The sequence below is a fragment of the Rhipicephalus microplus genome, chromosome 2, assembly GCF_043290135.1.
Source record: "Rhipicephalus microplus isolate Deutch F79 chromosome 2, USDA_Rmic, whole genome shotgun sequence".
In the NCBI taxonomy this organism is placed as follows: Eukaryota; Metazoa; Arthropoda; class Arachnida; order Ixodida; family Ixodidae; genus Rhipicephalus; species Rhipicephalus microplus.
In genome coordinates, this window is record NC_134701.1 from 287,538,509 (window position 1) to 287,547,434 (window position 8,926).

An 8,926-nucleotide genomic window follows, 5' to 3' on the forward strand; every position below is an offset into this window, starting at 1 on the left:
TGAGGTGAAGTCTAGCCGGACAGTGCAGCAGTGTCGACCAGCGGCGGTGTCGTGGTGCAAGGACATTATGGTCGTGCGATATCATTTTTTTGTTAAAGCTTGTGTAGCTAATTTTTGATTTCGGGATATGGTTTGATTTAAGGTTGGGGGAATGGGGAGGGGGTGCTGACACCCCCCTGTAAAGTTGTCTGCGCCGCGTGGCGCACGTCTCTCGCCCCAAGGCTTTATTTCGGTGGTGACCACCGCCGGGCGATAGATGGCGTTGTGTTTGCTTTGAGTACAATGCACATGCTGCGGGAAGAACAATGCACATGCTGCGGGAAAGATAAGGAAACGGCGGAGCATGTTCTGATTGAATGTGGAGATATCCACCCAGGTGTACGTTTGGGCACGAGCCTACAGGAAGCCTTGGGTTTTAGGGACAACAATGGAAAGCTGAACACACCCGCGATTGAAATAAGTAAGAGACGGTTAGAGTATTGGTGGCAGAAAATTAGAGAGAAAGGACAAAAATAAATATTGGAAAAATAAAATATGGACAGTGTGCCGTAAATGGCAGAGAACTTAAGCTGAACATTTACCTTTTTTTCTATTAAGATAGAATTTATCGAAGTAGAGGCATTAGGCCAACATAAAAAGAAAAAAAGGTTTTTTTTTTGTCGAGCCTGGTGGCATACTTGTCACCACCCCGTTATAAAGGGGACGCTCATAGCATCCATCCATCCATCGTACCGCTGTTGGTAGAGTGGTAGCGCCGGCGGTGTCCCTTGGCGGAAGGCAGGCCTTGGTGGTGGGGGAGAGTGGAGCGAGCCTCTTCTGCGCGGGGCGGCTGCCGCGAACGGTTGTCTGTAGCGTGGGTCCCCGGTGCTCGGCACCGCGGGCTTCGCGCCGGGGTCCCACGTGGAAAGTCAGGCGTTGGCGACGCCGCCTTGGGTAAGTGTTAGTGTGTTGGGTGTGTTAGTGTGTGTTTATCATGTTATTGTGTGTTTAGTGTGTCATTGCGTTATGTTGTTTGTATGATAGCGTGTTAATTAAAATTGATGTATCATTCGGCGGACGATATCGTCGTCTAAATTAGTTAATAAATGTATGTATGTTGTGTGCTTTGTACCGACCACACAACACCTGTGTCCGTTCACTCCAAGAGCGTGGCGTGGCGATGCGCAGCGTTCGCCTCGCCGAGACGCTACACTGGCCCTCGTTCGCCTCGCCGAGACCCCACAATAGTCATGTTTATTTTCGCAACAGTGGACAAGTCTGGTTATAGGTATATGATACGGTGATCCGACCTCCTAAGCAAAGAAAAGGCCACGATTCTATGAAGTCACATTAACATTAGCACACTTGTTTTAGATGAAAGGAAGTGTACTCGCGATATGTTCCAGAAATACAGTTCCGTTCCCTTTCAGAACTACTAACAACAATTACAAGGGTTTTACGTCCCAAAACAGTTTACTTTCAGGGAAAGTGCATGTTATTATTGAAAACAATGAACGTCGATTTTCCTGCCTTAAACATCGATCACTGAATATACAGACAATATATTGTTACCCGGAGAAAGCATGGAAAACTGGGCAGCAAAGAGAACTCAAGTCTTGTGGTTATTCAAGCTCAGACGCGCGTGTACATATTCAAAGGACAGTAGGCATACCACCATAAAGTACAGGAACAGCAGGTGACGAGGCGGGCGTAAGGACTTAACGGATACGAGGAAAAAGAGGAGCGCTCATCACAAATAATTGGATACCTGTGTCGCTGAGCGCCGAAACAGGCACGCCATCTACTTCTAAGCCCTAAAGGTTCTGTCGAACAGATAGGGTAAACAGAGAATTTCCGCGTCGCTGGTTTAAATTACATTTAGCCGTCTTCGGTGAGTATTGGAACACACCCTGGCACGCGAACAGCCGTTCGTTTCCTTACGGCACGGTTCAGGTGTGCACTGAGCACCGAAGAAGGTTGATTGATTTGATTGATTGATTTGTAAGGTTTAACGTCCCAAAACCACCATATGATTATGAGAGATGCCGTAGTGGAGGGCTCAGGAAATTTCGACCACCTGGGGTTCTTTAACGTGCGCCCAAATCTGAGCACACGGGCCTACAACATTTCCGCCTCCATCGGAAATGCAGCCGCCGCAGCCGGGAATCGAACCCGCTACCTGCGGGTCAGCAGCCGAGTACCTTAGCCACTAGACTACCGCGGCGGGGCAGACACCGAAGAAGGTTAGCAGTTCACGCACGAAGTCCAATTACGCTGTCGCAATCTGCTTTTGAAGACGAAGTTCAAGCATCTTACAATTTTATTTTTTACCACAACGAGTTGTTGCAAGCGTTTTTTACATCGCACTTATTGGCATGTGAGACGTTTACCCGTATAAGTGATGCAAATTTAAAGAATATATAAGAATGACTTGCCACAATACCAGGAGTATGTACATAACAGTGGCACGCGGTAGTTGTAAAACATATAGCGCTTTCGTCGCTTATGTACTGCGTCATACAATAAGGCTAAATGAGGACCGTGATATTATGTCACATATAAGAGCTTTATGAAGACCGTTGTTTAATCGGAATATATTAAGATGACTGTCCCTTTTCTCTAAACGAGGTTTTGGATGCTTAAATGTTATGGCGGCTTAAGCACGACAAAAAATTATTGCACATACTCCCGTCTATAAAGTGGAGCTAATAAAATTGAAAAAAAAAAGATTATCCATGAGAATGCGGGTTTTCGCAATTTTCGGCGCAGTGGCTTACGAATGCCTTCGGGATTTTTCTCCTAAACATGCGCCGGCTTTTTCATACGCATAGAGAAACGCACACAAAGCGCAAAAGTATAGTCACGTATAGAATATTGCCAGTGTTTATATAAGAAAAAAATTGTGGGTTCCACCTTAAGAGCAGAACATGGTAACGTGATCTGGCCCCGTTCGCATGGCAATAGCTATAGCCTGGCTTCTCTTTTCAGTCGCCGCTCCGGAAAGAAAAAAAAAAAAAAACGTCTGCTCACGTAACATTCACCCTTTCAAACTATCGTATAGAATTCATACAGCAAGTACAGTTGCAAATTGCCTGTATACCCCATAATTATTCATTTTTACTAATTCGAAAAGTACTCACCCACTACGTGTCCGTAAGTCAACACGTTCAACTGTACACCTGCCGCCTTTGTTGGGTCTGTTGCTACTGCTGATAGTTAATTATGCCTCAGCGCTTTACCATAATTATGCCTGAGCCTTTAAACCGTGCTCTAACTCGTTGCCCAACTTATCTGCTTTGACGCCTGGTGAAATTCTACCCTTCTACCAAGAAATCTTACGTCTTTTAATGACACCCCTAGCACTACATGCTTAACTTTTATATGATGTTTTTTTCCCGAAGCAATCTTGAGCGTAAGCGTTCGAACGCCACCTTGCTACGGAGTCGATTCGCACTCAAATTGGGGATTTATGGTTACATATTTTGTTGCATTTATTTATTTATTTATTTATGTATTTATTTATTTATTTATTCACTGCTGTTGGTCAATGCTGATGTTTCCCTCGGAACAGTAGAATTTAAAAAGTGTGCTCCATCTGCTGCACGAAAACAGGCCAAAACTTATGTTTGGCAAGCGCAGCACCGACCAACAGTTTGTTTAGATTTAAATAAGGCGTCATCATTATTGTGAATAAAGCATGCTATTTTAAGCATATAGCCTGGAATGCTGGTATAACATGCCAGCAATAGGGGCAGATGGTCGCAGTTTGGGAAGCGTCTATTGGAATAACAACCTTCAGTGCCGAACAGAGAAAGGGCAAATCTAGCAACCATTGAACGAAGTGCCATAAACAACTATTAGTATACGTAAAAACATACCGATTGCACACGCCACTAAGAACCAGTGCAAAAAGAAAAATAATCAAACGTTGGTGCCTCCTTATGCGACTACGTCACATACCTCTCGAAATCACGTGAAGTTTACCTTTACTGCATCTGATTTACTTGCCCAGAATTTTTGGCTTTCGGAATCATGAGCTATTACTCTTTGCACTTGAGCTGTCACAACAGATGAAATCACATCTGTCGTGGCTAAGATGCCGGTCAATAAAGCCACTGGTGATGATACCAGTTAAGGTTATTAAAGATAACATTAACCTTCTTTGCATTCCGATATGTCATATTTTCAACCATGCAATTACCTGTCGTATATATCCATCTAGCTTAAAAACCACCAAAGTAGTTCCTGTATACAAATCAGGGGACTCAAACAACCCTGAAAACTACAGACCGATTTCGGTTCTAAGCTGTCTTAATACACTTTTCGAGAAGATAATTATCCTTCAATTAAAACGCTTTCTGGTTGACAACGACATCATATGCCCACAACAGCACGGATTCGTTCCCGCTAGGTCTACTGCATCAGCCATTCTAACCCCCTCGCACAATATAATCACCGCGCTCCACAACGGTGAAATCGCAATAGCAGTCTTCCTAGACATTAAAAAGGCATTCTATACAGTTCCCCACGACATACTATTACAAAAACTTGAAAGTTATGGCTTCAGTGACAGCTCACTCCAGTTCTTCTCAAGCTACTTGTCCTCGCGCAAACAAGAAGTGGTGATTAACAATAACGAATCTGCATACAGCACAATAGTGTGTGGAGTGCCCCAGGGATCCGTATTAGGCCCGGTACTTTTTCTCTGTACATAAATAATTTCCCCAAAACACTAGTGTACTCTAAAGCATTAATGCGCGCGGACGATACCACCATAGTATCCACAGGAGATAGTCTCTCAACACTTCAAGCCAACATAATGTCTGAATTGACACACGTGAGCAACTGGTTTATACAGAATAAATTGACACTACATTCGGGGACAACGATGTACGTTGTTTTTCGATCAAGGCGAAAGGATATTGGCACGGCGTCTATGCAACTTTACCTGAACAACAGTCCTATCGAACAAGTGATTTCTTTTAAATATTTAGGAGTGTTTTTTGACCAGCACCTTCACTGGGAAGAACAAATTCATACTGTTTGTAGAAAGGTGGCTTACGGTTGTTATACCTTAATCAAAGCACGCGAAGGCTTTCCCCCCAGCGTGCTTCGAACATTGTATTTTTCCTTCCGTCATTCACATATTAGCTACTGTATTGAATCGTGGGGTGTAACGTATACGACATATCTAGAGCCATTAATACGACTACAAAAGACAGCCCTAAGCATAATAGGTGGGAACCATGGAAGTTAATATAAAACTACATTTTAGGAACAACAAATCTTATCAGTTTGGGCACTTCGCGATTATAAGGTTGCCCCTTTTTGTTCAGAAAATTACAGGCACTAGCTTTCCCCTCTCCTCCACTCTATTTACAATAGCATCGCGAAACACTAGACACACATCGAATGGCAATTTTAACTTACCTACAAGCTATAACTTATATAGAAAACGCTTATTGAAATTTTATGGGACTAAAATTGGAACCGACTACCTTAGAAGTTAAAGTGGCAAGAAATTTCAAGCACAGTGTGAAATTATTTTGCTTGCAGCATCAAGACATATAAATAGCCTTTTTTCCTCACTTTCTCCTGCGCTAATTAGTGCTTTAACCCAGTCACTTATTATATATGACGATGATGATGAAACAAACTATATTTGGGTATGTTGTGAAAATGCATATATGTACACGCGCTTATGTATGTAGTATGTATGTGCATATGTGAATAGCTATATGTATAAATAATTGTGTATATATGTGTTTATTGCTAAATATGCTCTGCTAAGCTGCTTTTATGTACTCCGATATGGACCGATCACTAGCCAATGTAGGCTAACGGTCCAGATATCTTGTAACCTTTTCTTTGGTTTGTCAATAAAAATCAGATTGATTGATTGATTGACATGACTATGATAAAAATATAGGAAGCTTGTAGTATACAATAATAATAATTGTTTTGGTTTTACGTCACAAAATCATATGGCTTATGAGGGACGCCTTATACCGAATATATCCGAAAATTTAGATTATACCTGGGGTTTCTTGGCTAAATATGATTACACAGGCCACCAGCATGTCACCTCTATTGAACTGTGTCCACCATGGCCGGGATTCGATCTTGTGCCTTTCGTGTCGTCAGTCGAGCACCATAACCCTTCAGATTAGTGCGGCGGGTTAATATCGAAGAAAGAACGCGAAGTCAATGAGATAAAGAAGGCGGACTGTAAACTACAAATTGCGCCCACTGATGTTATCTAGTGGTACTGGTACTCGACTTCTGACCCGAAAGCTGACAGGCTGTGCAGCATTTAGGTTTCAGTTGCCCCTGTTCCTGTAAAAAATTCAAGGCAAATAAAATTCAATTCGAGAACGCTAGATCGAATGCCGGTCACGGCGGCGGCATTTCGATAGAGGCGAAATGCTATAGAGGCCCGTGTACTTGAGAGAACCGACTTCTATAGGCTATAGTTGGTTTGTTACGCTCAATGAAGCCATAGCACTGAAAACACAGAAACCAAGGAAATCCTGTCTGCTACGCACGCCAGGTCCTCTTTTTTTTTTTTTTTTGGTCCCTGCGTTTCCAGCGCTACGGCTACAGTGTACTTAGATTTAGGTCTACGTATGTCAAAAAACAACACATTGCCGAAATTTCCAGAGTGCTCTACTACAGCGTCTCTGATAACCATGTCGTGCTTTTGGTATGCAAAACCACAACTGTTATTATTTCTCCCATACTGACCTACTTTGCTGTCGAAACGTATGAAGTGTCCTCGTCGGCGTGCCTTTTTCGCAGGTAACAGCGTCGTTGCGTTCTGGTTGCCAACACCCAAACACTTGTTCCTGGTCGACACTGGCGTCGAAGTTTTCGCAGCGATGCGGACGATGTTTCTTCTTTTGTCTTGCTCTGCGAGAACGATCGCCACCCCATTTAGTGGGTGAATACTTGTGGAGTTTGTAAAAACTAGTGCTCCGGTCACTCGAAATGCGAGCGCTTGTTTGAACAGGTACTGAGGGGGCTCCTCAACCTAAACCACGTCGAATTCAAAAGCGACACAGCAGTTTGTCGCCTTCCTACAAGCAGTATCTCATTATCGCCACTTATTTTGCAAAAAAGAAAAGAAAACCATGTGTAAGCGTTTAGCCTGTCAAGATTACACGCTTTTCGACTACACGCGGCTATATTCGCACCGCAAACGCAGAAAACAAAGCGAAATCAGTTTATCACACACGATAGTCATGCGAGACAATGCATAACGGGCACACAACTGCATGGCAGTGCATAGTAGGAGATAATTCACAACAGATATATCTCGTATATTGATCGTTCGGGAGCTTATTTCCTTTTGACGTCACGTGAACCAACAGCTGCCGTCTCGAATTGTGCCACAAAGACGTGGAACACCGGGACAGAATAACGCATCATTTCATCGTATTTTCAGATGATTGATTGATATGTGGGGTCTAACGTCCCAAAACCACCATGAGATTATGAGAGTCGCCGTAGTGGAGGGCTCCGGAAATTTCGACCACCTGGAGTTCTTTAACATGCGCCCAAATCTGAGCACATGGACCTACAACATTTCCGCCTCCATCGGAAAGGCAGCCGCCCCAGCCGGGATTCGATCCCGCGACCTGTGGGCCAGCAGCCGAGTACCTTGGCCCGTGGCGGGGCGAATTTCTGTGTTTGGTGTGGCATCTAAGGCCTCAATAACGTGTCAGAAAGCGCGCATCATTTATAGTTGATACATTCAAACGGCCGTGGTTGTTTCGTGAAGTGGTTAGACGCACCGATCATATTTCAGAAGTGCGCCTTGCGGACGTGTCTCGCATACGCACTATATAGCTGAAAGAATGAGCCAGCGTATTAACGAACTCGCTTGCCACCATACGCGATTACTACGTGAGAGCTCCACTCACGAATATAAACCTTCACACGAAATAGCAAATAAGCTATCACGCAAAATGACAGGTATATGTGAGGTTCCTAAACGATGAACGCACCCAATGTTGTTTGTTGTTAGTGGTTCATGAGGAAAAGGAAGAAGGCACCTAATTTCTGTCTGCCTACAGGCGACATGGCGCAGTGCCTTTGGGGTGGGGTGGAGGGGGATGAAAGAGGATAGGAGAAATAGTGTGTGGTGTGTAAGGAGGGATGTCCGGTCCGCTTCAGCGCGAGCAGCAGGCCGTCGGCAAGGGCAGCATGGCTCCTGGGATCAGCGGTAGACCACCCAATGGCTCGAAGGCATCAACGCGTTGCATAGCTTCCCTCGCATCGCGAGTCCCCCGGCTAAACGGTCAACGTAAAAGAGCCACAGAGAGCGATTTACTCATACATATACCAGCACGCAACATATACCAACGGAGAGAACCAATTTTAATGCGAGTTGCTGCACTCCAGCTCTGTTCATTCAAAACAGCAGCGCAAAATATCTGAATTTTCGCGATTACAATATAGAGCGTCTTTCCGCTTACACGCTTAGCACACAAATCAGTACGGCGAACTCAAACCAGTCTGCGCATAACGACAAGCAGAACATGTAAACATGTATCGTTGACAAAAAAAGCCGCAGAAGCGTTATTGAAACCTGAGTGAGAGATCGCGACGTCCTCCCCAATCAACCGCGATTCGTCTACGGCGTTAAAGCAGGCATTGAACAAACATCGAACCATATTCATAATGAGAGACGCGAAACTTCGCAAAGTGGATTCGAAAAATGTCGGCCTGAAGTTCTCTTTTCGGATTCTATGCAACCATGCCTTTTGTCGCCCCTCGTTGCGCTTAACGGGCGGCATCATAAAGAGCTTTCGGCCGCCACAAGACTTGTTCTGGCATCAGAAGGCGCAACGACTACTCACGGCTACGAATGGCAAAGCACAAGTTCATGAAGCATGAAGCGCGTTTACGACAAAACAAGTTAATTGATAGAAACTTCTCACGTCTG